Source organism: Pseudophryne corroboree, chromosome 3 (genome assembly GCF_028390025.1).
Source record: "Pseudophryne corroboree isolate aPseCor3 chromosome 3, aPseCor3.hap2, whole genome shotgun sequence".
In the NCBI taxonomy this organism is placed as follows: Eukaryota; Metazoa; Chordata; class Amphibia; order Anura; family Myobatrachidae; genus Pseudophryne; species Pseudophryne corroboree.
In genome coordinates this window covers 116,909,639-116,930,294 of record NC_086446.1, presented here as the reverse complement: position 1 = coordinate 116,930,294, position 20,656 = coordinate 116,909,639, and the positions used below count along the sequence as shown (strand labels likewise).

General features: G+C 41.7%; 85 non-coding genes and 6 pseudogenes across 85 annotated transcripts; all 91 read left to right on the top strand.

Annotated features, from left to right (window-relative positions):
• Positions 1-95: 95 nt before the first annotated feature.
• Positions 96-214, top strand: LOC134901504 (5S ribosomal RNA). The gene has a single exon (XR_010174994.1). It is a non-coding gene; the product is annotated as a 5S ribosomal RNA (ribosomal RNA).
• A 107-nt stretch (positions 215-321) lies between these two features.
• On the top strand, positions 322-440 carry LOC135065357 (5S ribosomal RNA). Its single transcript, XR_010251639.1, has one exon. It is a non-coding gene; the product is annotated as a 5S ribosomal RNA (ribosomal RNA).
• A 107-nt stretch (positions 441-547) lies between these two features.
• On the top strand, positions 548-666 carry LOC134900759 (5S ribosomal RNA). Its single transcript, XR_010174263.1, has one exon. It is a non-coding gene; the product is annotated as a 5S ribosomal RNA (ribosomal RNA).
• Positions 667-773: 107 nt separating this feature from the next.
• LOC134901503 (5S ribosomal RNA) lies at positions 774-892 on the top strand. The gene has a single exon (XR_010174993.1). It is a non-coding gene; the product is annotated as a 5S ribosomal RNA (ribosomal RNA).
• Positions 893-1,023: 131 nt separating this feature from the next.
• Positions 1,024-1,142, top strand: LOC134901502 (5S ribosomal RNA). Its single transcript, XR_010174992.1, has one exon. It is a non-coding gene; the product is annotated as a 5S ribosomal RNA (ribosomal RNA).
• A 107-nt stretch (positions 1,143-1,249) lies between these two features.
• Positions 1,250-1,368, top strand: LOC134893977 (5S ribosomal RNA; annotated as a pseudogene).
• A 107-nt stretch (positions 1,369-1,475) lies between these two features.
• LOC134900223 (5S ribosomal RNA) lies at positions 1,476-1,594 on the top strand. The gene has a single exon (XR_010173742.1). It is a non-coding gene; the product is annotated as a 5S ribosomal RNA (ribosomal RNA).
• A 107-nt stretch (positions 1,595-1,701) lies between these two features.
• Positions 1,702-1,820, top strand: LOC134901774 (5S ribosomal RNA). Its single transcript, XR_010175255.1, has one exon. It is a non-coding gene; the product is annotated as a 5S ribosomal RNA (ribosomal RNA).
• A 107-nt stretch (positions 1,821-1,927) lies between these two features.
• LOC134884259 (5S ribosomal RNA) lies at positions 1,928-2,046 on the top strand. The gene has a single exon (XR_010168411.1). It is a non-coding gene; the product is annotated as a 5S ribosomal RNA (ribosomal RNA).
• A 107-nt stretch (positions 2,047-2,153) lies between these two features.
• On the top strand, positions 2,154-2,272 carry LOC134893169 (5S ribosomal RNA; annotated as a pseudogene).
• A 107-nt stretch (positions 2,273-2,379) lies between these two features.
• Positions 2,380-2,498, top strand: LOC134885518 (5S ribosomal RNA). Its single transcript, XR_010169630.1, has one exon. It is a non-coding gene; the product is annotated as a 5S ribosomal RNA (ribosomal RNA).
• Positions 2,499-2,605: 107 nt separating this feature from the next.
• Positions 2,606-2,724, top strand: LOC135060081 (5S ribosomal RNA). The gene has a single exon (XR_010246471.1). It is a non-coding gene; the product is annotated as a 5S ribosomal RNA (ribosomal RNA).
• Positions 2,725-2,831: 107 nt separating this feature from the next.
• On the top strand, positions 2,832-2,950 carry LOC135061338 (5S ribosomal RNA). Its single transcript, XR_010247722.1, has one exon. It is a non-coding gene; the product is annotated as a 5S ribosomal RNA (ribosomal RNA).
• A 107-nt stretch (positions 2,951-3,057) lies between these two features.
• LOC134900757 (5S ribosomal RNA) lies at positions 3,058-3,176 on the top strand. The gene has a single exon (XR_010174261.1). It is a non-coding gene; the product is annotated as a 5S ribosomal RNA (ribosomal RNA).
• A 107-nt stretch (positions 3,177-3,283) lies between these two features.
• On the top strand, positions 3,284-3,402 carry LOC134901501 (5S ribosomal RNA). The gene has a single exon (XR_010174991.1). It is a non-coding gene; the product is annotated as a 5S ribosomal RNA (ribosomal RNA).
• Positions 3,403-3,533: 131 nt separating this feature from the next.
• LOC134901500 (5S ribosomal RNA) lies at positions 3,534-3,652 on the top strand. Its single transcript, XR_010174990.1, has one exon. It is a non-coding gene; the product is annotated as a 5S ribosomal RNA (ribosomal RNA).
• Positions 3,653-3,759: 107 nt separating this feature from the next.
• LOC134890292 (5S ribosomal RNA) lies at positions 3,760-3,878 on the top strand (annotated as a pseudogene).
• Positions 3,879-3,985: 107 nt separating this feature from the next.
• On the top strand, positions 3,986-4,104 carry LOC134900221 (5S ribosomal RNA). The gene has a single exon (XR_010173740.1). It is a non-coding gene; the product is annotated as a 5S ribosomal RNA (ribosomal RNA).
• Positions 4,105-4,211: 107 nt separating this feature from the next.
• LOC134901763 (5S ribosomal RNA) lies at positions 4,212-4,330 on the top strand. The gene has a single exon (XR_010175244.1). It is a non-coding gene; the product is annotated as a 5S ribosomal RNA (ribosomal RNA).
• A 107-nt stretch (positions 4,331-4,437) lies between these two features.
• Positions 4,438-4,556, top strand: LOC134884258 (5S ribosomal RNA). Its single transcript, XR_010168410.1, has one exon. It is a non-coding gene; the product is annotated as a 5S ribosomal RNA (ribosomal RNA).
• Positions 4,557-4,663: 107 nt separating this feature from the next.
• LOC135066276 (5S ribosomal RNA) lies at positions 4,664-4,782 on the top strand. The gene has a single exon (XR_010252528.1). It is a non-coding gene; the product is annotated as a 5S ribosomal RNA (ribosomal RNA).
• Positions 4,783-4,889: 107 nt separating this feature from the next.
• LOC134884792 (5S ribosomal RNA) lies at positions 4,890-5,008 on the top strand. Its single transcript, XR_010168927.1, has one exon. It is a non-coding gene; the product is annotated as a 5S ribosomal RNA (ribosomal RNA).
• A 107-nt stretch (positions 5,009-5,115) lies between these two features.
• On the top strand, positions 5,116-5,234 carry LOC134900220 (5S ribosomal RNA). Its single transcript, XR_010173739.1, has one exon. It is a non-coding gene; the product is annotated as a 5S ribosomal RNA (ribosomal RNA).
• A 107-nt stretch (positions 5,235-5,341) lies between these two features.
• On the top strand, positions 5,342-5,460 carry LOC135058631 (5S ribosomal RNA). Its single transcript, XR_010245057.1, has one exon. It is a non-coding gene; the product is annotated as a 5S ribosomal RNA (ribosomal RNA).
• A 107-nt stretch (positions 5,461-5,567) lies between these two features.
• Positions 5,568-5,686, top strand: LOC135066918 (5S ribosomal RNA). The gene has a single exon (XR_010253153.1). It is a non-coding gene; the product is annotated as a 5S ribosomal RNA (ribosomal RNA).
• Positions 5,687-5,793: 107 nt separating this feature from the next.
• LOC134900219 (5S ribosomal RNA) lies at positions 5,794-5,912 on the top strand. Its single transcript, XR_010173738.1, has one exon. It is a non-coding gene; the product is annotated as a 5S ribosomal RNA (ribosomal RNA).
• A 107-nt stretch (positions 5,913-6,019) lies between these two features.
• On the top strand, positions 6,020-6,138 carry LOC134901730 (5S ribosomal RNA). Its single transcript, XR_010175213.1, has one exon. It is a non-coding gene; the product is annotated as a 5S ribosomal RNA (ribosomal RNA).
• A 107-nt stretch (positions 6,139-6,245) lies between these two features.
• On the top strand, positions 6,246-6,364 carry LOC134900218 (5S ribosomal RNA). The gene has a single exon (XR_010173736.1). It is a non-coding gene; the product is annotated as a 5S ribosomal RNA (ribosomal RNA).
• Positions 6,365-6,471: 107 nt separating this feature from the next.
• On the top strand, positions 6,472-6,590 carry LOC135063309 (5S ribosomal RNA). The gene has a single exon (XR_010249644.1). It is a non-coding gene; the product is annotated as a 5S ribosomal RNA (ribosomal RNA).
• A 107-nt stretch (positions 6,591-6,697) lies between these two features.
• Positions 6,698-6,816, top strand: LOC135063608 (5S ribosomal RNA). The gene has a single exon (XR_010249934.1). It is a non-coding gene; the product is annotated as a 5S ribosomal RNA (ribosomal RNA).
• A 106-nt stretch (positions 6,817-6,922) lies between these two features.
• Positions 6,923-7,041, top strand: LOC135067709 (5S ribosomal RNA). The gene has a single exon (XR_010253920.1). It is a non-coding gene; the product is annotated as a 5S ribosomal RNA (ribosomal RNA).
• A 107-nt stretch (positions 7,042-7,148) lies between these two features.
• LOC135066125 (5S ribosomal RNA) lies at positions 7,149-7,267 on the top strand. The gene has a single exon (XR_010252381.1). It is a non-coding gene; the product is annotated as a 5S ribosomal RNA (ribosomal RNA).
• Positions 7,268-7,374: 107 nt separating this feature from the next.
• On the top strand, positions 7,375-7,493 carry LOC135065279 (5S ribosomal RNA). Its single transcript, XR_010251562.1, has one exon. It is a non-coding gene; the product is annotated as a 5S ribosomal RNA (ribosomal RNA).
• Positions 7,494-7,600: 107 nt separating this feature from the next.
• On the top strand, positions 7,601-7,719 carry LOC135060537 (5S ribosomal RNA). Its single transcript, XR_010246931.1, has one exon. It is a non-coding gene; the product is annotated as a 5S ribosomal RNA (ribosomal RNA).
• Positions 7,720-7,826: 107 nt separating this feature from the next.
• Positions 7,827-7,945, top strand: LOC134900217 (5S ribosomal RNA). The gene has a single exon (XR_010173735.1). It is a non-coding gene; the product is annotated as a 5S ribosomal RNA (ribosomal RNA).
• A 107-nt stretch (positions 7,946-8,052) lies between these two features.
• LOC135060291 (5S ribosomal RNA) lies at positions 8,053-8,171 on the top strand. Its single transcript, XR_010246681.1, has one exon. It is a non-coding gene; the product is annotated as a 5S ribosomal RNA (ribosomal RNA).
• A 107-nt stretch (positions 8,172-8,278) lies between these two features.
• LOC135068718 (5S ribosomal RNA) lies at positions 8,279-8,397 on the top strand. The gene has a single exon (XR_010254911.1). It is a non-coding gene; the product is annotated as a 5S ribosomal RNA (ribosomal RNA).
• Positions 8,398-8,504: 107 nt separating this feature from the next.
• LOC135070166 (5S ribosomal RNA) lies at positions 8,505-8,623 on the top strand. Its single transcript, XR_010256338.1, has one exon. It is a non-coding gene; the product is annotated as a 5S ribosomal RNA (ribosomal RNA).
• A 107-nt stretch (positions 8,624-8,730) lies between these two features.
• LOC134900216 (5S ribosomal RNA) lies at positions 8,731-8,849 on the top strand. The gene has a single exon (XR_010173734.1). It is a non-coding gene; the product is annotated as a 5S ribosomal RNA (ribosomal RNA).
• A 107-nt stretch (positions 8,850-8,956) lies between these two features.
• Positions 8,957-9,075, top strand: LOC134901751 (5S ribosomal RNA). Its single transcript, XR_010175233.1, has one exon. It is a non-coding gene; the product is annotated as a 5S ribosomal RNA (ribosomal RNA).
• Positions 9,076-9,182: 107 nt separating this feature from the next.
• On the top strand, positions 9,183-9,301 carry LOC135063607 (5S ribosomal RNA). The gene has a single exon (XR_010249933.1). It is a non-coding gene; the product is annotated as a 5S ribosomal RNA (ribosomal RNA).
• Positions 9,302-9,408: 107 nt separating this feature from the next.
• LOC134901739 (5S ribosomal RNA) lies at positions 9,409-9,527 on the top strand. Its single transcript, XR_010175221.1, has one exon. It is a non-coding gene; the product is annotated as a 5S ribosomal RNA (ribosomal RNA).
• Positions 9,528-9,634: 107 nt separating this feature from the next.
• Positions 9,635-9,753, top strand: LOC135068135 (5S ribosomal RNA). Its single transcript, XR_010254342.1, has one exon. It is a non-coding gene; the product is annotated as a 5S ribosomal RNA (ribosomal RNA).
• A 107-nt stretch (positions 9,754-9,860) lies between these two features.
• On the top strand, positions 9,861-9,979 carry LOC135065278 (5S ribosomal RNA). The gene has a single exon (XR_010251561.1). It is a non-coding gene; the product is annotated as a 5S ribosomal RNA (ribosomal RNA).
• A 107-nt stretch (positions 9,980-10,086) lies between these two features.
• On the top strand, positions 10,087-10,205 carry LOC134901201 (5S ribosomal RNA). Its single transcript, XR_010174692.1, has one exon. It is a non-coding gene; the product is annotated as a 5S ribosomal RNA (ribosomal RNA).
• A 107-nt stretch (positions 10,206-10,312) lies between these two features.
• Positions 10,313-10,431, top strand: LOC134900215 (5S ribosomal RNA). Its single transcript, XR_010173733.1, has one exon. It is a non-coding gene; the product is annotated as a 5S ribosomal RNA (ribosomal RNA).
• Positions 10,432-10,538: 107 nt separating this feature from the next.
• Positions 10,539-10,657, top strand: LOC135060290 (5S ribosomal RNA). Its single transcript, XR_010246680.1, has one exon. It is a non-coding gene; the product is annotated as a 5S ribosomal RNA (ribosomal RNA).
• Positions 10,658-10,764: 107 nt separating this feature from the next.
• Positions 10,765-10,883, top strand: LOC135068717 (5S ribosomal RNA). The gene has a single exon (XR_010254910.1). It is a non-coding gene; the product is annotated as a 5S ribosomal RNA (ribosomal RNA).
• A 107-nt stretch (positions 10,884-10,990) lies between these two features.
• On the top strand, positions 10,991-11,109 carry LOC135064566 (5S ribosomal RNA). Its single transcript, XR_010250872.1, has one exon. It is a non-coding gene; the product is annotated as a 5S ribosomal RNA (ribosomal RNA).
• Positions 11,110-11,216: 107 nt separating this feature from the next.
• Positions 11,217-11,335, top strand: LOC134900214 (5S ribosomal RNA). The gene has a single exon (XR_010173732.1). It is a non-coding gene; the product is annotated as a 5S ribosomal RNA (ribosomal RNA).
• A 107-nt stretch (positions 11,336-11,442) lies between these two features.
• LOC134901727 (5S ribosomal RNA) lies at positions 11,443-11,561 on the top strand. Its single transcript, XR_010175210.1, has one exon. It is a non-coding gene; the product is annotated as a 5S ribosomal RNA (ribosomal RNA).
• A 107-nt stretch (positions 11,562-11,668) lies between these two features.
• LOC135063606 (5S ribosomal RNA) lies at positions 11,669-11,787 on the top strand. The gene has a single exon (XR_010249932.1). It is a non-coding gene; the product is annotated as a 5S ribosomal RNA (ribosomal RNA).
• A 107-nt stretch (positions 11,788-11,894) lies between these two features.
• LOC134901715 (5S ribosomal RNA) lies at positions 11,895-12,013 on the top strand. Its single transcript, XR_010175199.1, has one exon. It is a non-coding gene; the product is annotated as a 5S ribosomal RNA (ribosomal RNA).
• A 107-nt stretch (positions 12,014-12,120) lies between these two features.
• On the top strand, positions 12,121-12,239 carry LOC134886514 (5S ribosomal RNA). The gene has a single exon (XR_010170594.1). It is a non-coding gene; the product is annotated as a 5S ribosomal RNA (ribosomal RNA).
• A 107-nt stretch (positions 12,240-12,346) lies between these two features.
• LOC134885517 (5S ribosomal RNA) lies at positions 12,347-12,465 on the top strand. The gene has a single exon (XR_010169629.1). It is a non-coding gene; the product is annotated as a 5S ribosomal RNA (ribosomal RNA).
• A 107-nt stretch (positions 12,466-12,572) lies between these two features.
• On the top strand, positions 12,573-12,691 carry LOC135060080 (5S ribosomal RNA). The gene has a single exon (XR_010246470.1). It is a non-coding gene; the product is annotated as a 5S ribosomal RNA (ribosomal RNA).
• A 107-nt stretch (positions 12,692-12,798) lies between these two features.
• Positions 12,799-12,917, top strand: LOC135066338 (5S ribosomal RNA). The gene has a single exon (XR_010252588.1). It is a non-coding gene; the product is annotated as a 5S ribosomal RNA (ribosomal RNA).
• A 107-nt stretch (positions 12,918-13,024) lies between these two features.
• Positions 13,025-13,143, top strand: LOC135061336 (5S ribosomal RNA). The gene has a single exon (XR_010247720.1). It is a non-coding gene; the product is annotated as a 5S ribosomal RNA (ribosomal RNA).
• Positions 13,144-13,250: 107 nt separating this feature from the next.
• On the top strand, positions 13,251-13,369 carry LOC135061772 (5S ribosomal RNA). The gene has a single exon (XR_010248143.1). It is a non-coding gene; the product is annotated as a 5S ribosomal RNA (ribosomal RNA).
• A 107-nt stretch (positions 13,370-13,476) lies between these two features.
• On the top strand, positions 13,477-13,595 carry LOC134885564 (5S ribosomal RNA). The gene has a single exon (XR_010169676.1). It is a non-coding gene; the product is annotated as a 5S ribosomal RNA (ribosomal RNA).
• Positions 13,596-13,702: 107 nt separating this feature from the next.
• Positions 13,703-13,821, top strand: LOC134900213 (5S ribosomal RNA). The gene has a single exon (XR_010173730.1). It is a non-coding gene; the product is annotated as a 5S ribosomal RNA (ribosomal RNA).
• Positions 13,822-13,928: 107 nt separating this feature from the next.
• Positions 13,929-14,047, top strand: LOC134887486 (5S ribosomal RNA; annotated as a pseudogene).
• A 107-nt stretch (positions 14,048-14,154) lies between these two features.
• On the top strand, positions 14,155-14,273 carry LOC134885516 (5S ribosomal RNA). Its single transcript, XR_010169628.1, has one exon. It is a non-coding gene; the product is annotated as a 5S ribosomal RNA (ribosomal RNA).
• Positions 14,274-14,380: 107 nt separating this feature from the next.
• Positions 14,381-14,499, top strand: LOC135060079 (5S ribosomal RNA). Its single transcript, XR_010246469.1, has one exon. It is a non-coding gene; the product is annotated as a 5S ribosomal RNA (ribosomal RNA).
• A 107-nt stretch (positions 14,500-14,606) lies between these two features.
• Positions 14,607-14,725, top strand: LOC134901499 (5S ribosomal RNA). Its single transcript, XR_010174989.1, has one exon. It is a non-coding gene; the product is annotated as a 5S ribosomal RNA (ribosomal RNA).
• Positions 14,726-14,832: 107 nt separating this feature from the next.
• LOC134900756 (5S ribosomal RNA) lies at positions 14,833-14,951 on the top strand. The gene has a single exon (XR_010174260.1). It is a non-coding gene; the product is annotated as a 5S ribosomal RNA (ribosomal RNA).
• Positions 14,952-15,058: 107 nt separating this feature from the next.
• Positions 15,059-15,177, top strand: LOC135063605 (5S ribosomal RNA). Its single transcript, XR_010249931.1, has one exon. It is a non-coding gene; the product is annotated as a 5S ribosomal RNA (ribosomal RNA).
• Positions 15,178-15,284: 107 nt separating this feature from the next.
• Positions 15,285-15,403, top strand: LOC135060289 (5S ribosomal RNA). The gene has a single exon (XR_010246679.1). It is a non-coding gene; the product is annotated as a 5S ribosomal RNA (ribosomal RNA).
• A 107-nt stretch (positions 15,404-15,510) lies between these two features.
• LOC135066123 (5S ribosomal RNA) lies at positions 15,511-15,629 on the top strand. Its single transcript, XR_010252380.1, has one exon. It is a non-coding gene; the product is annotated as a 5S ribosomal RNA (ribosomal RNA).
• Positions 15,630-15,736: 107 nt separating this feature from the next.
• LOC135065276 (5S ribosomal RNA) lies at positions 15,737-15,855 on the top strand. Its single transcript, XR_010251560.1, has one exon. It is a non-coding gene; the product is annotated as a 5S ribosomal RNA (ribosomal RNA).
• Positions 15,856-15,962: 107 nt separating this feature from the next.
• LOC135060536 (5S ribosomal RNA) lies at positions 15,963-16,081 on the top strand. Its single transcript, XR_010246930.1, has one exon. It is a non-coding gene; the product is annotated as a 5S ribosomal RNA (ribosomal RNA).
• Positions 16,082-16,188: 107 nt separating this feature from the next.
• On the top strand, positions 16,189-16,307 carry LOC135065063 (5S ribosomal RNA). Its single transcript, XR_010251355.1, has one exon. It is a non-coding gene; the product is annotated as a 5S ribosomal RNA (ribosomal RNA).
• Positions 16,308-16,414: 107 nt separating this feature from the next.
• Positions 16,415-16,533, top strand: LOC135060288 (5S ribosomal RNA). The gene has a single exon (XR_010246678.1). It is a non-coding gene; the product is annotated as a 5S ribosomal RNA (ribosomal RNA).
• A 107-nt stretch (positions 16,534-16,640) lies between these two features.
• LOC134891581 (5S ribosomal RNA) lies at positions 16,641-16,759 on the top strand (annotated as a pseudogene).
• A 107-nt stretch (positions 16,760-16,866) lies between these two features.
• LOC134885736 (5S ribosomal RNA) lies at positions 16,867-16,985 on the top strand. The gene has a single exon (XR_010169844.1). It is a non-coding gene; the product is annotated as a 5S ribosomal RNA (ribosomal RNA).
• A 107-nt stretch (positions 16,986-17,092) lies between these two features.
• LOC134900212 (5S ribosomal RNA) lies at positions 17,093-17,211 on the top strand. The gene has a single exon (XR_010173729.1). It is a non-coding gene; the product is annotated as a 5S ribosomal RNA (ribosomal RNA).
• A 107-nt stretch (positions 17,212-17,318) lies between these two features.
• On the top strand, positions 17,319-17,437 carry LOC135058536 (5S ribosomal RNA). The gene has a single exon (XR_010244962.1). It is a non-coding gene; the product is annotated as a 5S ribosomal RNA (ribosomal RNA).
• A 107-nt stretch (positions 17,438-17,544) lies between these two features.
• LOC135063603 (5S ribosomal RNA) lies at positions 17,545-17,663 on the top strand. Its single transcript, XR_010249929.1, has one exon. It is a non-coding gene; the product is annotated as a 5S ribosomal RNA (ribosomal RNA).
• Positions 17,664-17,770: 107 nt separating this feature from the next.
• On the top strand, positions 17,771-17,889 carry LOC135069888 (5S ribosomal RNA). The gene has a single exon (XR_010256068.1). It is a non-coding gene; the product is annotated as a 5S ribosomal RNA (ribosomal RNA).
• Positions 17,890-17,996: 107 nt separating this feature from the next.
• Positions 17,997-18,115, top strand: LOC134888139 (5S ribosomal RNA; annotated as a pseudogene).
• Positions 18,116-18,222: 107 nt separating this feature from the next.
• Positions 18,223-18,341, top strand: LOC135068265 (5S ribosomal RNA). The gene has a single exon (XR_010254469.1). It is a non-coding gene; the product is annotated as a 5S ribosomal RNA (ribosomal RNA).
• Positions 18,342-18,448: 107 nt separating this feature from the next.
• LOC135060287 (5S ribosomal RNA) lies at positions 18,449-18,567 on the top strand. The gene has a single exon (XR_010246677.1). It is a non-coding gene; the product is annotated as a 5S ribosomal RNA (ribosomal RNA).
• A 107-nt stretch (positions 18,568-18,674) lies between these two features.
• On the top strand, positions 18,675-18,793 carry LOC135068716 (5S ribosomal RNA). The gene has a single exon (XR_010254909.1). It is a non-coding gene; the product is annotated as a 5S ribosomal RNA (ribosomal RNA).
• A 107-nt stretch (positions 18,794-18,900) lies between these two features.
• LOC135065494 (5S ribosomal RNA) lies at positions 18,901-19,019 on the top strand. The gene has a single exon (XR_010251774.1). It is a non-coding gene; the product is annotated as a 5S ribosomal RNA (ribosomal RNA).
• A 107-nt stretch (positions 19,020-19,126) lies between these two features.
• On the top strand, positions 19,127-19,245 carry LOC134900210 (5S ribosomal RNA). Its single transcript, XR_010173727.1, has one exon. It is a non-coding gene; the product is annotated as a 5S ribosomal RNA (ribosomal RNA).
• A 107-nt stretch (positions 19,246-19,352) lies between these two features.
• LOC134900209 (5S ribosomal RNA) lies at positions 19,353-19,471 on the top strand. The gene has a single exon (XR_010173726.1). It is a non-coding gene; the product is annotated as a 5S ribosomal RNA (ribosomal RNA).
• A 107-nt stretch (positions 19,472-19,578) lies between these two features.
• LOC135068264 (5S ribosomal RNA) lies at positions 19,579-19,697 on the top strand. Its single transcript, XR_010254468.1, has one exon. It is a non-coding gene; the product is annotated as a 5S ribosomal RNA (ribosomal RNA).
• Positions 19,698-19,804: 107 nt separating this feature from the next.
• Positions 19,805-19,923, top strand: LOC135060286 (5S ribosomal RNA). The gene has a single exon (XR_010246676.1). It is a non-coding gene; the product is annotated as a 5S ribosomal RNA (ribosomal RNA).
• Positions 19,924-20,030: 107 nt separating this feature from the next.
• LOC135068715 (5S ribosomal RNA) lies at positions 20,031-20,149 on the top strand. Its single transcript, XR_010254908.1, has one exon. It is a non-coding gene; the product is annotated as a 5S ribosomal RNA (ribosomal RNA).
• A 107-nt stretch (positions 20,150-20,256) lies between these two features.
• On the top strand, positions 20,257-20,375 carry LOC135064565 (5S ribosomal RNA). Its single transcript, XR_010250871.1, has one exon. It is a non-coding gene; the product is annotated as a 5S ribosomal RNA (ribosomal RNA).
• Positions 20,376-20,482: 107 nt separating this feature from the next.
• Positions 20,483-20,601, top strand: LOC134900208 (5S ribosomal RNA). The gene has a single exon (XR_010173724.1). It is a non-coding gene; the product is annotated as a 5S ribosomal RNA (ribosomal RNA).
• Positions 20,602-20,656: the final 55 nt, after the last annotated feature.

The following is a 20,656-nucleotide window of genomic DNA, read 5'->3' as shown; positions in this document are numbered from 1 at the left end:
CAACACCGTTCTGTTGATGCATTCCATTTTAAAACGTATTCATTTATGAACCAGTAGTTAGAAGTAGAAAAGTTCTAACAGAAACCTCAAAGCTCATCTACAGCCACACCACACTGGATACGCCCAATCTCATCTGATCTTGGAAGCTAAGCAGTGTTGGGCCTGGTTAGTACTTGGATGGGAGACCCCTTGGGAATACAAGGTGCTGTAGATATTTTTATACTGCCAACACCGTTCTGTTGATGCATTCCATTTTCAAATGTATTCATTTATGAACCAGTAGTTAGAAGTAGAAAAGTTCTAACAGAAACCACAAAGCTCATCTACAGCCACACCACACTGGATACGCCCAATCTCATCTGATCTTGGAAGCTAAACAGTGTTGGGCCTGGTTAGTACTTGGATGGGAGACCACCTTGGAATACAAGGTGCTGTAGATATTTTTATACTGCCAACACCGTTCTGTTGATGCATTCCATTTTCAAACGTATTCATTTATGAACCAGTAGTTAGAAGTAGAAAAGTTCTAACAGAAACCACAAAGCTCATCTACAGCCACACCACACTGGATACACCCAATCTCATCTGATCTTGGAAGCTAAGCAGTGTTGGGCCTGGTTAGTACTTGGATGGGAAACCACCTGGGAATACAAGGTGCTGTAGATATTTTTATACTGCCAACACCGTTCTGTTGATGCATTCCATTTTCAAACGTGTTCATTTATGAACCAGTAGTTAGAAGTAGAAAAGTTCTAACAGAAACCACAAAGCTCATCTACAGCCACACCACACTGGATACGCCCAATCTCATCTGATCTTGGAAGCTAAGCAGTGTTGGGCCTGGTTAGTACTTGGATGGGAGACCCCTTGGGAATACAAGGTGCTGTAGATATTTTTATACTGCCAACACCGTTCTGTTGATGCATTCCATTTTCAAATGTATTCATTTATGAACCAGTAGTTAGAAGTAGAAAAGTTCTAACAGAAACCACAAAGCTCATCTACAGCCACACCACACAGCTCATCTACAGCCACACCACACTGGATACGCCCAATCTCATCTGATCTTGGAAGCTAAGCAGTGTTGGGCCTGGTTAGTACTTGGATGGGAGACCCCTTGGGAATACAAGGTGCTGTAGATATTTTTATACTGCCAACACCGTTCTGTTGATGCATTCCATTTTCAAATGTATTCATTTATGAACCAGTAGTTAGAAGTAGAAAAGTTCTAACAGAAACCACAAAGCTCATCTACAGCCACACCACACTGGATACGTCCAATCTCATCTGATCTTCAAAACTAAGCAGTGTTGGGCCTGGTTAGTACTTGGATGGGAGACCACCTGGGAATACAAGGTGCTGTAGATATTTTTATACTGCCAATACCGTTCTGTTGATGCATTCCATTTTCAAACGTATTCATTTATGAACCAGTAGTTAGAAGTAGAAAAGTTCTAACAGAAACCACAAAGCTCATCTACAGCCACACCACACTGGATACGCCCAATCTCATCTGATCTTGGAAGCTAAGCAGTGTTGGGCCTGGTTAGTACTTGGATGGGAGACCACCTGGGAATACAAGGTGCTGTAGATATTTTTATACTGCCAACACCGTTCTGTTGATGCATTCCATTTTCAAACGTATTCATTTATGAACCAGTAGTTAGAAGTAGAAAAGTTCTAACAGAAACCATAAAGCTCATCTACAGCCACACCACACTGGATACGCCCAATCTCATCTGATCTTGGAAGCTAAGCAGTGTTGGGCCTGGTTAGTACTTGGATGGGAGACCACCTGGGAATACAAGGTGCTGTAGATTATTTTATACTGCCAACACCGTTCTGTTGATGCATTCCATTTTAAAACGTATTCATTTATGAACCAGTAGTTAGAAGTAGAAAAGTTCTAACAGAAACCAGAAAGTTGATTTACAGCCACACCACACTGGATACGCCCAATCTCATCTGATCTTGGAAGCTAAGCAGTGTTGGGACTGGTTAGTACTTGGATGGGAGACCACCTGGGAATACAAGGTGCTGTAGATATTTTTATACTGCCAACACCGTTCTGTTGATGCATTAAATTTTCAAACGTATTCATTTATGAACCAGTACTTACAAGTAGAAAAGTTCTAACAGAAACCACAAAGCTCATCTACAGTCACACCACACTGGATACGCCCAATCTCATCTGATCTTGGAAGCTAAGCAGTGTTGGACCTGGTTAGTACTTGGATGGGAGACAACTTGGGAATACAAGGTGCAGTAGATATTTTTATACTACCAACACCGTTCTGTTGATGCATTCCATTTTCAAACGTATTAATTTATGAACCAGTAGTTAGAAGTAGAAAAGTACTAACAGAAACCATAAAGCTCTTCTACAGCCACACCACACTGGATATGCCCAACCTCATCTGATCTTGGAAGCTAAGCAGTGTTGGGCCTGGTTAGTACTTGGATGGGAGACCACCTGGGAATACAAGGTGCTGTAGATATTTTTATACTGCCAACACCGTTCTGTTGATGCATTCCATTTTCAAACGTATTCATTTATGAACCAGTAGTTAGAAGTAGAAAAGTTCTAACAGAAACCAGAAAGTTCATCTACAGCAACACCACACTGGATACGCCCAATCTCATCTGATCTTGGAAGCTAAGCAGTGTTGGGCCTGGTTAGTACTTGGATGGGAGACCACCTGGGAATACAAGGTGCTGTAGATATTTTTATACTGCCAACACCGTTCTGTTGATGCATTCCATTTTAAAACGTATTCATTTATGAACCAGTAGTTAGAAGTAGAAAAGTTCTAACAGAAACCACAAAGCTCATCTACAGCCACACCACACTGGATACGCCCAATCTCATCTGATCTTGGAAGCTAAGCAGTGTTGGGCCTGGTTAGTACTTGGATGGGAGACCACCTTGGAATACAAGGTGCTGTAGATATTTTTATACTGCCAACACCGTTCTGTTGATGCATTCCATTTTCAAACGTATTCATTTATGAACCAGTAGTTAGAAGTAGAAAAGTTCTAACAGAAACCACAAAGCTCATCTACAGCCACACCACACTGGATACACCCAATCTCATCTGATCTTGGAAGCTAAGCAGTGTTGGGCCTGGTTAGTACTTGGATGGGAAACCACCTGGGAATACAAGGTGCTGTAGATATTTTTATACTGCCAACACCGTTCTGTTGATGCATTCCATTTTCAAACGTGTTCATTTATGAACCAGTAGTTAGAAGTAGAAAAGTTCTAACAGAAACCACAAAGCTCATCTACAGCCACACCACACTGGATACGCCCAATCTCATCTGATCTTGGAAGCTAAGCAGTGTTGGGCCTGGTTAGTACTTGGATGGGAGACCCCTTGGGAATACAAGGTGCTGTAGATATTTTTATACTGCCAACACCGTTCTGTTGATGCATTCCATTTTCAAATGTATTCATTTATGAACCAGTAGTTAGAAGTAGAAAAGTTCTAACAGAAACCACAAAGCTCATCTACAGCCACACCACACAACTCATCTACAGCCACACCACACTGGATACGCCCAATCTCATCTGATCTTGGAAGCTAAGCAGTGTTGGGCCTGGTTAGTACTTGGATGGGAGACCCCTTGGGAATACAAGGTGCTGTAGATATTTTTATACTGCCAACACCGTTCTGTTGATGCATTCCATTTTCAAATGTATTCATTTATGAACCAGTAGTTAGAAGTAGAAAAGTTCTAACAGAAACCACAAAGCTCATCTACAGCCACACCACACTGGATACGTCCAATCTCATCTGATCTTCGAAGCTAAGCAGTGTTGGGCCTGGTTAGTACTTGGATGGGAGACCACCTTGGAATACAAGGTGCTGTAGATAGTTTTATACTGCCAATACCGTTCTGTTGATGCATTCCATTTTCAAACGTATTCATTTATGAACCAGTAGTTAGAAGTAGAAAAGTTCTAACAGAAACCACAAAGCTCATCTACAGCCACACCACACTGGATACGCCCAATCTCATCTGATCTTGGAAGCTAAGCAGTGTTGGGCCTGGTTAGTACTTGGATGGGAGACCACCTGGGAATACAAGGTGCTGTAGATATTTTTATACTGCCAACACCGTTCTGTTGATGCATTCCATTTTCAAACGTATTCATTTATGAACCAGTAGTTAGAAGTAGAAAAGTTCTAACAGAAACCATAAAGCTCATCTACAGCCACACCACACTGGATACGCCCAATCTCATCTGATCTTGGAAGCTAAGCAGTGTTGGGCCTGGTTAGTACTTGGATGGGAGACCACCTGGGAATACAAGGTGCTGTAGATTATTTTATACTGCCAACACCGTTCTGTTGATGCATTCCATTTTAAAACGTATTCATTTATGAACCAGTAGTTAGAAGTAGAAAAGTTCTAACAGAAACCAGAAAGTTAATTTACAGCCACACCACACTGGATACGCCCAATCTCATCTGATCTTGGAAGCTAAGCAGTGTTGGGACTGGTTAGTACTTGGATGGGAGACCACCTGGGAATACAAGGTGCTGTAGATATTTTTATACTGCCAACACCGTTCTGTTGATGCATTAAATTTTCAAACGTATTCATTTATGAACCAGTACTTACAAGTAGAAAAGTTCTAACAGAAACCACAAAGCTCATCTACAGTCACACCACACTGGATACGCCCAATCTCATCTGATCTTGGAAGCTAAGCAGTGTTGGGCCTGGTTAATACTTGGATGGGAGACCACCTGGGAATACAAGGTGCTGTAGATATTTTTATACTGCCAACACCGTTCTGTTGATGCATTCCATTTTCAAACGTATTCATTTATGAACCAGTAGTTAGAAGTAGAAAAGTTCTAACAGAAACCATAAAGCTCATCTACAGCCACACCACACTGGATACGCCCAATCTCATCTGATCTTGGAAGCTAAGCAGTGTTTGGCCTGGTTAGTACTTGGATGGGAGTCCACCTGGGAATACAAGGTGCTGTAGATAATTTTATACTGCCAACACCGTTCTGTTGATGCATTCCATTTTAAAACGTATTCATTTATGAACCAGTAGTTAGAAGTAGAAAAGTTCTAACAGAAACCACAAAGTTCATCTACAGCCACACCACACTGGATACGCCCAATCTCATCTGATCTTGGAAGCTAAGCAGTGTTGGGCCTGGTTAGTACTTGGATGGGAGACCACCTGGGAATACAAGGTGCTGTAGATAGTTTTATACTGCCAACACCGTTCTGTTGATGCATTCCATTTTCAAACGTATTCATTTATGAACCAGTAGTTAGAAGTAGAAAAGTTCTAACAGAAACCACAAAGCTCATCTACAGCCACACCACATTGGATACACCCAATCTCATCTGATCTTGGAAGCTAAGCAGTGTTGGGCCTGGTTAGTACTTGGATGGGAAACCACCTGGGAATACAAGGTGCTGTAGATATTTTTATACTGCCAACACCGTTCTGTTGATGCATTCCATTTTCAAACGTGTTCATTTATGAACCAGTAGTTAGAAGTAGAAAAGTTCTAACAGAAACCACAAAGCTCATCTACAGCCACACCACACTGGATACGCCCAATCTCATCTGATCTTCGAAGCTAAGCAGTGTTGGGCCTGGTTAGTACTTGGATGGGAGACCACCTGGGAATACAAGGTGCTGTAGATATTTTTATACTGCCAATACCGTTCTGTTGATGCATTCCATTGTCAAACGTATTCATTTATGAACCAGTAGTTAGAAGTAGAAAAGTTCTAACAGAAACCACAAAGCTCATCTACAGCCACACCACACTGGATACGCCCAATCTCATCTGATCTTGGAAGCTAAGCAGTGTTGGGCCTGGTTAGTACTTGGATGGGAGACCACCTGGGAATACAAGGTGCTGTAGATATTTTTATACTGCCAACACCGTTCTGTTGATGCATTCCATTTTCAAACGTATTCATTTATGAACCAGTAGTTAGAAGTAGAAAAGTTCTAACAGAAACCATAAAGCTCATCTACAGCCACACCATACTGGATACGCCCAATCTCATCTGATCTTGGAAGCTAAGCAGTGTTGGGCCTGGTTAGTACTTGGATGGGAGACCACCTGGGAATACAAGGTGCTGTAGATTATTTTATACTGCCAACACCGTTCTGTTGATGCATTCCATTTTAAAATGTATTCATTTATGAACCAGTAGTTAGAAGTAGAAAAGTTCTAACAGAAACCACAAAGTTCATCTACAGCCACACCACACTGGATACGCCCAATCTCATCTGATCTTGGAAGCTAAGCAGTGTTGGGCCTGGTTAGTACTTGGATGGGAGACCACCTGGGAATACAAGGTGCTGTAGATATTTTTATACTGCCAACACCGTTCTGTTGATGCATTCCATTTTAAAACGTATTCATTTATGAACCAGTAGTTAGAAGTAGAAAAGTTCTAACAGAAACCACAAAGCTCATCTACAGCCACACCACACTGGATACGCCCAATCTCACCTGATCTTGGAAGCTAAGCAGTGTTGGGCCTGGTTAGTACTTGGATGGGAGACCACCTGGGAATACAAGGTGCTGTAGATATTTTTATACTGCCAACACCGTTCTGTTGATGCATTCCATTTTCAAACGTATTCATTTATGAACCAATAGTTAGAAGTAGAAAAGTTCTAACAGAAACCACAAAGCTCATCTACAGCCACACCACACTGGATACGCCCAATCTCATCTGATCTTGGAAGCTAAGCAGTGTTGGGCCTGGTTAATACTTGGATGGGAGACCACCTGGGAATACAAGGTGCTGTAGATATTTTTATACTGATACACCGTTCTGTTGATGCATTCCATTTTCAAACGTATTCATTTATGAACCAGTAGTTAGAAGTAGAAAAGTTCTAACAGAAACCATAAAGCTCATCTACAGCTACACCACACTGGATACGCCCAATCTCATCTGATCTTGGAAGCTAAGCAGTGTTGGGCCTGGTTAGTACTTGGATGGGAGTCCACCTGGGAATGCAAGGTGCTGTAGATAATTTTATACTGCCAACACCGTTCTGTTGATGCATTCCATTTTAAAACGTATTCTTTTTTGAACCAGTAGTTAGAAGTAGAAAAGTTCTAACAGAAACCACAAAGTTCATCTACAGCCACACCACATTGGATACGCCCAATCTCATCTGATCTTGGAAGCTAAGCAGTGTTGGGCCTGGTTAGTACTTGGATGGGAGACCACCTGGGAATACAAGGTGCTGTCGATATTTTTATACTGCCAACACCGTTCTGTTGATGCATTCCATTTTCAAACGTATTCATTTATGAACCAGTAGTTAGAAGTAGAAAAGTTCTAACAGAAACCATTAAGCTCATCTACAGCCACACCACATTGGATACGCCCAATCTCATCTGATCTTGGAAGCTAAGCAGTGTTGGGCCTGGTTAGTACTTGGATGGGGGTCCACCTGGGAATACAAGGTGCTGTAGATAATTTTATACTGCCAACACCGTTCTGTTGATGCATTCCATTTTAAAATGTATTTATTTATGAACCAGTAGTTAGAAGTAGAAAAGTTCTAACAGAAACCACAAATTTCATCTACAGCCACACCACATTGGATACGCCCAATCTCATCTGATCTTGGAAGCTAAGCAGTGTTGGGCCTGGTTAGTACTTGGATGGGAGACCACCTGAGAATACAAGGTGCTGTAGATATTTTTATACTGCCAACACCGTTCTGTTGATGCATTCCATTTTCAAACGTATTCATTTATGAACCAGTAGTTAGTAGTAGAAAAGTTCTAACAGAAACCACAAAGCTCATCTACAGCCACACCACACTGGATACGCCCAATCTCATCTGATCTTGGAAGCTAAGCAGTGTTGGGCCTGGTTAGTACTTGGATGGGAGACCACCTGGGAATACAAGGTGCTGTAGATATTTTTATACTGCCAACACCCTTCTGTTGATGCATTCCATTTTCAAACGTATTCATTTATGAACCAGTAGTTAGAAGTAGAAAAGTTCTAACAGAAACTACAAAGCTCATCTACAGCCACACCACACTGGATACGCCCAATCTCATCTGATCTTGGAAGCTAAGCAGTGTTGGGCCTGGTTAGTACTTGGATGGGAGTCCACCTGGGAATACAAGGTGCTGTAGATAATTTTATACTGCCAACACCGTTCTGTTGATGCATTCCATTTTAAAACGTATTCATTTATGAACCTGTAGTTAGAAGTAGAAAAGTTCTAACAGAAACCGCAAAGTTCATCTACAGCCACACCACATTGGATACGCCCAAGCTCATCTGATCTTGGAAGCTAAGCAGTGTTGGGCCTGGTTAGTACTTGGATGGGAGACCACCTGGGAATACAAGGTGCTGTAGATATTTTTATACTGCCAACACCGTTCTGTTGATGCATTCCATTTTCAAACGTATTTATTTATGAACCAGTAGTTAGAAGTAGAAAAGTTCTAACAGAAACCATAAAACTCGTCTACAGCCACACTATACTGGATACGCCCAATCTCATCTGATCTTGGAAGCTAAGCAGTGTTGGGCCTGGTTAGTACTTGGATGGGAGACCACCTGGGAACACAAGGTGCTGTAGATATTTTTATACTGCCAACACCGTTCTGTTGATGCATTCCATTTTCAAACGTATTCATTTATGAACCAGTAGTTAGAAGTAGAAAAGTTCTAACAGAAACCACAAAGCTCATCTACAGCCACACCACACTGGATACGCCCAATCTCATCTGATCTTGGAAGCTAAGCAGTGTTGGGCCTGGTTAGTACTTGGATGGGAGACCACCTGGGAATACAAGGTGCTGTAGATATTTTTATACTGCCAACACCGTTCTGTTGATGCATTCCATTTTCAAATGTATTCATTTATGAACCAGTAGTTAGAAGTAGAAAAGTTCTAACAGAAACCATAAAGCTCATCTACAGCCACACCACACTGGATACGCCCAATCTCATCTGATCTTGGAAGCTAAGCAGTGTTGGGCCTGGTTAGTACTTGGATGGGAGACCACCTGGGAATACAAGGTGCTGTAGATTATTTTATACTGCCAACACCGTTCTGTTGATGCATTCCATTTTAAAATGTATTCATTTATGAACCAGTAGTTAGAAGTAGAAAAGTTCTAACAGAAACCACAAAGTTCATCTACAGCCACACCACACTGGATACGCCCAATCTCATCTGATCTTGGAAGCTAAGCAGTGTTGGGCCTGGTTAATACTTGGATGGGAGACCACCTGGGAATACAAGGTGCTGTAGATATTTTTATACTGCCAACACCGTTCTGTTGATGCATTCCATTTTCAAACGTATTCATTTATGAACCAGTAGTTAGAAGTAGAAAAGTTCTAACAGAAACCATAAAGCTCATCTACAGCCACACCACACTGGATACGCCCAATCTCATCTGATCTTGGAAGCTAAGCAGTGTTGGGCCTGGTTAGTACTTGGATGGGAGACCACCTGGGAATACAAGGTGCTGTAGATTATTTTATACTGCCAACACCGTTCTGTTGATGCATTCCATTTTAAAACGTATTCTTTTTTGAACCAGTAGTTAGAAGTAGAAAAGTTCTAACAGAAACCACAAAGTTCATCTACAGCCACACCTCATTGGATACGCCCAATCTCATCTGATCTTGGAAGCTAAGCAGTGTTGGGCCTGGTTAGTACTTGGATGGGAGACCACCTGGGAATACAAGGTGCTGTCGATATTTTTATACTGCCAACACCGTTCTGTTGATGCATTCCATTTTCAAACGTATTCATTTATGAACCAGTAGTTAGAAGTAGAAAAGTTCTAACAGAAACCATTAAGCTCATCTACAGCCACACCACATTGGATACGCCCAATCTCATCTGATCTTGGAAGCTAAGCAGTGTTGGGCCTGGTTAGTACTTGGATGGGGGTCCACCTGGGAATACAAGGTGCTGTAGATAATTTTATACTGCCAACACCGTTCTGTTGATGCATTCCATTTTAAAATGTATTTATTTATGAACCAGTAGTTAGAAGTAGAAAAGTTCTAACAGAAACCACAAATTTCATCTACAGCCACACCACATTGGATACACCCAATCTCATCTGATCTTGGAAGCTAAGCAGTGTTGGGCCTGGTTAGTACTTGGATGGGAGACCACCTGAGAATACAAGGTGCTGTAGATATTTTTATACTGCCAACACCGTTCTGTTGATGCATTCCATTTTCAAACGTATTCATTTATGAACCAGTAGTTAGAAGTAGAAAAGTTCTAACAGAAACCACAAAGCTCATCTACAGCCACACCACACTGGATACGCCCAATCTCATCTGATCTTGGAAGCTAAGCAGTGTTGGGCCTGGTTAGTACTTGGATGGGAGACCACCTGGGAATACAAGGTGCTGTAGATATTTTTATACTGCCAACACCCTTCTGTTGATGCATTCCATTTTCAAACGTATTCATTTATGAACCAGTAGTTAGAAGTAGAAAAGTTCTAACAGAAACTACAAAGCTCATCTACAGCCACACCACACTGGATACGCCCAATCTCATCTGATCTTGGAAGCTAAGCAGTGTTGGGCCTGGTTAGTACTTGGATGGGAGTCCACCTGGGAATACAAGGTGCTGTAGATAATTTTATACTGCCAACACCGTTCTGTTGATGCATTCCATTTTAAAACGTATTCATTTATGAACCTGTAGTTAGAAGTAGAAAAGTTCTAACAGAAACCGCAAAGTTCATCTACAGCCACACCACATTGGATACGCCCAAGCTCATCTGATCTTGGAAGCTAAGCAGTGTTGGGCCTGGTTAGTACTTGGATGGGAGACCACCTGGGAATACAAGGTGCTGTAGATATTTTTATACTGCCAACACCGTTCTGTTGATGCATTCCATTTTCAAACGTTTTTATTTATGAACCAGTAGTTAGAAGTAGAAAAGTTCTAACAGAAACCATAAAACTCGTCTACAGCCACACCATACTGGATACGCCCAATCTCATCTGATCTTGGAAGCTAAGCAGTGTTGGGCCTGGTTAGTACTTGGATGGGAGACCACCTGGGAACACAAGGTGCTGTAGATATTTTTATACTGCCAACACCGTTCTGTTGATGCATTCCATTTTCAAACGTATTCATTTATGAACCAGTAGTTAGAAGTAGAAAAGTTCTAACAGAAACCACAAAGCTCATCTACAGCCACACCACACTGGATACGCCCAATCTCATCTGATCTTGGAAGCTAAGCAGTGTTGGGCCTGGTTAGTACTTGGATGGGAGACCACCTGGGAATACAAGGTGCTGTAGATATTTTTATACTGCCAACACCGTTCTGTTGATGCATTCCATTTTCAAATGTATTCATTTATGAACCAGTAGTTAGAAGTAGAAAAGTTCTAACAGAAACCATAAAGCTCATCTACAGCCACACCACACTGGATACGCCCAATCTCATCTGATCTTGGAAGCTAAGCAGTGTTGGGCCTGGTTAGTACTTGGATGGGAGACCACCTGGGAATACAAGGTGCTGTAGATTATTTTATACTGCCAACACCGTTCTGTTGATGCATTCCATTTTAAAATGTATTCATTTATGAACCAGTAGTTAGAAGTAGAAAAGTTCTAACAGAAACCACAAAGTTCATCTACAGCCACACCACACTGGATACGCCCAATCTCATCTGATCTTGGAAGCTAAGCAGTGTTGGGCCTGGTTAATACTTGGATGGGAGACCACCTGGGAATACAAGGTGCTGTAGATATTTTTATACTGCCAACACCGTTCTGTTGATGCATTCCATTTTCAAACGTATTCATTTATGAACCAGTAGTTAGAAGTAGAAAAGTTCTAACAGAAACCATAAAGCTCATCTACAGCCACACCACACTGGATACGCCCAATCTCATCTGATCTTGGAAGCTAAGCAGTGTTGGGCCTGGTTAGTACTTGGATGGGAGACCACCTGGGAATACAAGGTGCTGTAGATTATTTTATACTGCCAACACCGTTCTGTTGATGCATTCCATTTTAAAACGTATTCATTTATGAACCAGTAGTTAGAAGTAGAAAAGTTCTAACAGAAACCAGAAAGTTAATTTACAGCCACACCACACTGGATACGCCCAATCTCATCTGATCTTGGAAGCTAAGCAGTGTTGGACCTGGTTAGTACTTGGATGGGAGACCACTTGGGAATACAAGGTGCAGTAGATATTTTTATACTACCAACACCGTTCTGTTGATGCATTCCATTTTCAAACGTATTAATTTATGAACCAGTAGTTAGAAGTAGAAAAGTACTAACAGAAACCATAAAGCTCTTCTACAGCCACACCACACTGGATATGCCCAACCTCATCTGATCTTGGAAGCTAAGCAGTGTTGGGCCTGGTTAGTACTTGGATGGGAGACCACCTGGGAATACAAGGTGCTGTAGATATTTTTATACTGCCAACACCGTTCTGTTGATGCATTCCATTTTCAAACGTATTCATTTATGAACCAGTAGTTAGAAGTAGAAAAGTTCTAACAGAAACCAGAAAGTTCATCTACAGCAACACCACACTGGATACGCCCAATCTCATCTGATCTTGGAAGCTAAGCAGTGTTGGGCCTGGTTAGTACTTGGATGGGAGACCACCTGGGAATACAAGGTGCTGTAGATATTTTTATACTGCCAACACCGTTCTGTTGATGCATTCCATTTTAAAACGTATTCATTTATGAACCAGTAGTTAGAAGTAGAAAAGTTCTAACAGAAACCACAAAGCTCATCTACAGCCACACCACACTGGATACGCCCAATCTCATCTGATCTTGGAAGCTAAGCAGTGTTGGGCCTGGTTAGTACTTGGATGGGAGACCCCTTGGAAATACAAGGTGCTGTAGATATTTTTATACTGCCAACACCGTTCTGTTGATGCATTCCATTTTCAAATGTATTCATTTATGAACCAGTAGTTAGAAGTAGAAAAGTTCTAACAGAAACCACAAAGCTCATCTACAGCCACACCACACTGGATACGCCCAATCTCATCTGATCTTGGAAGCTAAGCAGTGTTGGGCCTGGTTAGTACTTGGATGGGAGACCACCTTGGAATACAAGGTGCTGTAGATATTTTTATACTGCCAACACCGTTCTGTTGATGCATTCCATTTTCAAACGTATTCATTTATGAACCAGTAGTTAGAAGTAGAAAAGTTCTAACAGAAACCACAAAGCTCATCTACAGCCTCACCACACTGGATACACCCAATCTCATCTGATCTTGGAAGCTAAGCAGTGTTGGGCCTGGTTAGTACTTGGATGGGAAACCACCTGGGAATACAAGGTGCTGTAGATATTTTTATACTGCCAACACCGTTCTGTTGATGCATTCCATTTTCAAACGTGTTCATTTATGAACCAGTAGTTAGAAGTAGAAAAGTTCTAACAGAAACCACAAAGCTCATCTACAGCCACACCACACTGGATACGCCCAATCTCATCTGATCTTCGAAGCTAAGCAGTGTTGGGCCTGGTTAGTACTTGGATGGGAGACCACCTTGGAATACAAGGTGCTGTAGATATTTTTATACTGCCAATACCGTTCTGTTGATGCATTCCATTGTCAAACGTATTCATTTATGAACCAGTAGTTAGAAGTAGAAAAGTTCTAACAGAAACCACAAAGCTCATCTACAGCCACACCACACTGGATACGCCCAATCTCATCTGATCTTGGAAGCTAAGCAGTGTTGGGCCTGGTTAGTACTTGGATGGGAGACCACCTGGGAATACAAGGTGCTGTAGATATTTTTATACTGCCAACACCGTTCTGTTGATGCATTAAATTTTCAAACGTATTCATTTATGAACCAGTACTTACAAGTAGAAAAGTTCTAACAGAAACCACAAAGCTTATCTACAGTCACACCACACTGGATACGCCCGATCTCATCTGATCTTGGAAGCTAAGCAGTGTTGGACCTGGTTAGTACTTGGATGGGAGACCACTTGGGAATACAAGGTGCAGTAGATATTTTTATACTACCAACACCGTTCTGTTGATGCATTCCATTTTCAAACGTATTAATTTATGAACCAGTAGTTAGAAGTAGAAAAGTACTAACAGAAACCATAAAGCTCTTCTACAGCCACACCACACTGGATATGCCCAACCTCATCTGATCTTGGAAGCTAAGCAGTGTTGGGCCTGGTTAGTACTTGGATGGGAGACCACCTGGGAATACAAGGTGCTGTAGATATTTTTATACTGCCAACACCGTTCTGTTGATGCATTCCATTTTCAAACGTATTCATTTATGAACCAGTAGTTAGAAGTAGAAAAGTTCTAACAGAAACCAGAAAGTTCATCTACAGCAACACCACACTGGATACGCCCAATCTCATCTGATCTTGGAAGCTAAGCAGTGTTGGGCCTGGTTAGTACTTGGATGGGAGACCACCTGGGAATACAAGGTGCTGTAGATATTTTTATACTGCCAACACCGTTCTGTTGATGCATTCCATTTTAAAACGTATTCATTTATGAACCAGTAGTTAGAAGTAGAAAAGTTCTAACAGAAACCACAAAGCTCATCTACAGCCACACCACACTGGATACGCCCAATCTCATCTGATCTTGGAAGCTAAGCAGTGTTGGGCCTGGTTAGTACTTGGATGGGAGACCCCTTGGGAATACAAGGTGCTGTAGATATTTTTATACTGCCAACACCGTTCTGTTGATGCATTCCATTTTCAAACGTATTCATTTATGAACCAGTAGTTAGAAGTAGAAAAGTTCTAACAGAAACCACAAAGCTCATCTACAGCCACACCACACTGGATACACCCAATCTCATCTGATCTTGGAAGCTAAGCAGTGTTGGGCCTGGTTAGTACTTGGATGGGAAACCACCTGGGAATACAAGGTGCTGTAGATATTTTTATACTGCCAACACCGTTCTGTTGATGCATTCCATTTTCAAACGTGTTCATTTATGAACCAGTAGTTAGAAGTAGAAAAGTTCTAACAGAAACCACAAAGCTCATCTACAGCCACACCACACTGGATACGCCCAATCTCATCTGATCTTGGAAGCTAAGCAGTGTTGGGCCTGGTTAATACTTGGATGGGAGACCACCTGGGAATACAAGGTGCTGTAGATATTTTTATACTGCCAACACCGTTCTGTTGATGCATTCCATTTTCAAACGTATCCATTTATGAACCAGTAGTTAGAAGTAGAAAAGTTCTAACAGAAACCATAAAGCTCATCTACAGCCACACCACACTGGATACGCCCAATCTCATCTGATCTTGGAAGCTAAGCAGTGTTGGGCCTGGTTAGTACTTGGATGGGAGTCCACCTGGGAATACAAGGTGCTGTAGATAATTTTATACTGCCAACACCGCTCTGTTGATGCATTCCATTTTAAAACGTATTCATTTATGAACCAGTAGTTAGAAGTAGAAAAGTTCTAACAGAAACCACAAAGTTCATCTACAGCCACACCACATTGGATACGCCCAATCTCATCTGATCTTGGAAGCTAAGCAGTGTTGGGCCTGGTTAGTACTTGGATGGGAGACCACCTGGGAATACAAGGTGCTGTCGATATTTTTATACTGCCAACACCGTTCTGTTGATGCATTCCATTTTCAAACGTATTCATTTATGAACCAGTAGTTAGAAGTAGAAAAGTTCTAACAGAAACCATTAAGCTCATCTACAGCCACACCACATTGGATACGCCCAATCTCATCTGATCTTGGAAGCTAAGCAGTGTTGGGCCTGGTTAGTACTTGGATGGGGGTCCACCTGGGAATACAAGGTGCTGTAGATAATTTTATACTGCCAACACCGTTCTGTTGATGCATTCCATTTTAAAATGTATTTATTTATGAACCAGTAGTTAGAAGTAGAAAAGTTCTAACAGAAACCACAAATTTCATCTACAGCCACACCACATTGGATACGCCCAATCTCATCTGATCTTGGAAGCTAAGCAGTGTTGGGCCTGGTTAGTACTTGGATGGGAGACCACCTGAGAATACAAGGTGCTGTAGATATTTTTATACTGCCAACACCGTTCTGTTGATGCATTCCATTTTCAAACGTATTCATTTATGAACCAGTAGTTAGTAGTAGAAAAGTTCTAACAGAAACCACAAAGCTCATCTACAGCCACACCACACTGGATACGCCCAATCTCATCTGATCTTGGAAGCTAAGCAGTGTTGGGCCTGGTTAGTACTTGGATGGGAGACCACCTGGGAATACAAAGTGCTGTAGATATTTTTATACTGCCAACACCCTTCTGTTGATGCATTCCATTTTCAAACGTATTCATTTATGAACCAGTAGTTAGAAGTAGAAAAGTTCTAACAGAAACTACAAAGCTCATCTACAGCCACACCACACTGGATACGCCCAATCTCATCTGATCTTGGAAGCTAAGCAGTGTTGGGCCTGGTTAGTACTTGGATGGGAGTCCACCTGGGAATACAAGGTGCTGTAGATAATTTTATACTGCCAACACCGTTCTGTTGATGCATTCCATTTTAAAACGTATTCATTTATGAACCAGTAGTTAGAAGTAGAAAAGTTCTAACAGAAACCACAAAGTTCATCTACAGCCACACCACATTGGATATGCCCAAGCTCATCTGATCTAGGAAGCTAAGCAGTGTTGGGCCTGGTTAGTACTTGGATGGGAGACCACCTGGGAATACAAGGTGCTGTAGATATTTTTATACTGCCAACACCGTTCTGTTGATGCATTCCATTTTCAAACGTATTTATTTATGAACCAGTAGTTAGAAGTAGAAAAGTTCTAACAGAAACCATAAAACTCGTCTACAGCCACACCATACTGGATACGCCCAATCTCATCTGATCTTGGAAGCTAAGCAGTGTTGGGCCTGGTTAGTACTTGGATAGGAGACCACCTGGGAACACAAGGTGCTGTAGATATTTTTATACTGCCAACACCGTTCTGTTGATGCATTCCATTTTCAAACGTATTCATTTATGAACCAGTAGTTAGAAGTAGAAAAGTTCTAACAGAAACCACAAAGCTCATCTACAGCCACACCACACTGGATACGCCCAATCTCATCTGATCTTGGAAGCTAAGCAGTGTTGGGCCTGGTTAGTACTTGGATGGGAGACCACCTGGGAATACAAGGTGCTGTAGATATTTTTATACTGTCAACACCGTTCTGTTGATGCATTCCATTTTCAAATGTATTCATTTATGAACCAGTAGTTAGAAGTAGAAAAGTTCTAACAGAAACCATAAAGCTCATCTACAGCCACACCACACTGGATACGCCCAATCTCATCTGATCTTGGAAGCTAAGCAGTGGTGGGCCTGGTTAGTACTTGGATGGGAGACCACCTGGGAATACAAGGTGCTGTAGATTATTTTATACTGCCAACACCGTTCTGTTGATGCATTCCATTTTAAAATGTATTCATTTATGAACCAGTAGTTAGAAGTAGAAAAGTTCTAACAGAAACCACAAAGTTCATCTACAGCCACACCACACTGGATACGCCCAATCTCATCTGATCTTGGAAGCTAAGCAGTGTTGGGCCTGGTTAATACTTGGATGGGAGACCACCTGGGAATACAAGGTGCTGTAGATATTTTTATACTGCCAACACCGTTCTGTTGATGCATTCCATTTTCAAACGTATTCATTTATGAACCAGTAGTTAGAAGTAGAAAAGTTCTAACAGAAACCATAAAGCTCATCTACAGCCACACCACACTGGATACGCCCAATCTCATCTGATCTTGGAAACTAAGCAGTGTTGGGCCTGGTTAGTACTTGGATGGGAGTCCACCTGGGAATACAAGGTGCTGTAGATAATTTTATACTGCCAACACCGTTCTGTTGATGCATTCCATTTTAAAACATATTCATTTATGAACCAGTAGTTAGAAGTAGAAAAGTTCTAACAGAAACCACAAAGCTCATCTACAGCCACACCACACTGGATACGCCCAATCTCATCTGATCTTCGAAGCTAAGCAGTGTTGGGCTTGGTTAGTACTTGGATGGGAGACCACCTTGGAATACAAGGTGCTGTAGATATTTTTATACTGCCAATACCGTTCTGTTGATGCATTCCATTGTCAAACGTATTCATTTATGAACCAGTAGTTAGAAGTAGAAAAGTTCTAACAGAAACCACAAAGCTCATCTACAGCCACACCACACTGGATACGCCCAATCTCATCTGATCTTGGAAGCTAAGCAGTGTTGGGCCTGGTTAGTACTTGGATGGGAGAGCACCTGGGAATACAAGGTGCTGTAGATATTTTTATACTGCCAACACCCTTCTGTTGATGCATTCCATTTTCAAACGTATTCATTTATGAACCAGTAGTTAGAAGTGGAAAAGTTCTAACAGAAACCACAAAGCTCATCTACAGCCACACCACACTGGATACGCCCAATCTCATCTGATCTTGGAAGCTAAGCAGTGTTGGGCCTGGTTAGTACTTGGATGGGAGTCCACCTGGGAATACAAGGTGCTGTAGATAATTTTATACTGCCAACACCGTTCTGTTGATGCATTCCATTTTAAAACGTATTCATTTATGAACCAGTAGTTAGAAGTAGAAAAGTTCTAACAGAAACCACAAAGTTCATCTACAGCCACACCACATTGGATACGCCCAAGCTCATCTGATCTTGGAAGCTAAGCAGTGTTGGGCCTGGTTAGTACTTGGATGGGAGACCACCTGGGAATACAAGGTGCTGTAGATATTTTTATACTGCCAACACCGTTCTGTTGATGCATTCCATTTTCAAACATATTTATTTATGAACCAGTAGTTAGAAGTAGAAAAGTTCTAACAGAAACCATAAAACTCGTCTACAGCCACACCGTACTGGATACGCCCAATCTCATCTGATCTTGGAAGCTAAGCAGTGTTGGGCCTGGTTAGTACTTGGATGGGAGACCACCTGGGAACACAAGGTGCTGTAGATATTTTTATACTGCCAACAACGTTCTGTTGATGCATTCCATTTTCAAACGTATTCATTTATGAACCAGTAGTTAGAAGTAGAAAAGTTCTAACAGAAACCACAAAGCTCATCTACAGCCACACCACACTGGATACGCCCAATCTCATCTGATCTTGGAAGCTAAGCAGTGTTGGGCCTGGTTAGTACTTGGATGGGAGACCACCTGGGAATACAAGGTGCTGTAGATATTTTTATACTGCCAACACCGTTCTGTTGATGCATTCCATTTTCAAATGTATTCATTTATGAACCAGTAGTTAGAAGTAGAAAAGTTCTAACAGAAACCATAAAGCTCATCTACAGCCACACCACACTGGATACGCCCAATCTCATCTGATCTTGGAAGCTAAGCAGTGTTGGGCCTGGTTAGTACTTGGATGGGAGACCACCTGGGAATACAAGGTGCTGTAGATATTTTTATACTGCCAATACCGTTCTGTTGATGCATTCCATTGTCAAACGTATTCATTTATGAACCAGTAGTTAGAAGTAGAAAAGTTCTAACAGAAACCACAAAGCTCATCTACAGCCACACCACACTGGATACGCCCAATCTCATCTGATCTTGGAAGCTAAGCAGTGTTGGGCCTGGTTAGTACTTGGATGGGAGAGCACCTGGGAATACAAGGTGCTGTAGATATTTTTATACTGCCAACACCCTTCTGTTGATGCATTCCATTTTCAAACGTATTCATTTATGAACCAGTAGTTAGAAGTGGAAAAGTTCTAACAGAAACCACAAAGCTCATCTACAGCCACACCACACTGGATACGCCCAATCTCATCTGATCTTGGAAGCTAAGCAGTGTTGGGCCTGGTTAGTACTTGGATGGGAGTCCACCTGGGAATACAAGGTGCTGTAGATAATTTTATACTGCCAACACCGTTCTGTTGATGCATTCCATTTTAAAACGTATTCATTTATGAACCAGTAGTTAGAAGTAGAAAAGTTCTAACAGAAACCACAAAGTTCATCTACAGCCACACCACATTGGATACGCCCAAGCTCATCTGATCTTGGAAGCTAAGCAGTGTTGGGCCTGGTTAGTACTTGGATGGGAGACCACCTGGGAATACAAGGTGCTGTAGATATTTTTATACTGCCAACACCGTTCTGTTGATGCATTCCATTTTCAAACATATTTATTTATGAACCAGTAGTTAGAAGTAGAAAAGTTCTAACAGAAACCATAAAACTCGTCTACAGCCACACCATACTGGATACGCCCAATCTCATCTGATCTTGGAAGCTAAGCAGTGTTGGGCCTGGTTAGTACTTGGATGGGAGACCACCTGGGAACACAAGGTGCTGTAGATATTTTTATACTGCCAACAACGTTCTGTTGATGCATTCCATTTTCAAACGTATTCATTTATGAACCAGTAGTTAGAAGTAGAAAAGTTCTAACAGAAACCACAAAGCCCATCTACAGCCACACCACACTGGATACGCCCAATCTCATCTGATCTTGGAAGCTAAGCAGTGTTGGGCCTGGTTAGTACTTGGATGGGAGACCACCTGGGAATACAAGGTGCTGTAGATATTTTTATACTGCCAACACCGTTCTGTTGATGCATTCCATTTTCAAATGTATTCAT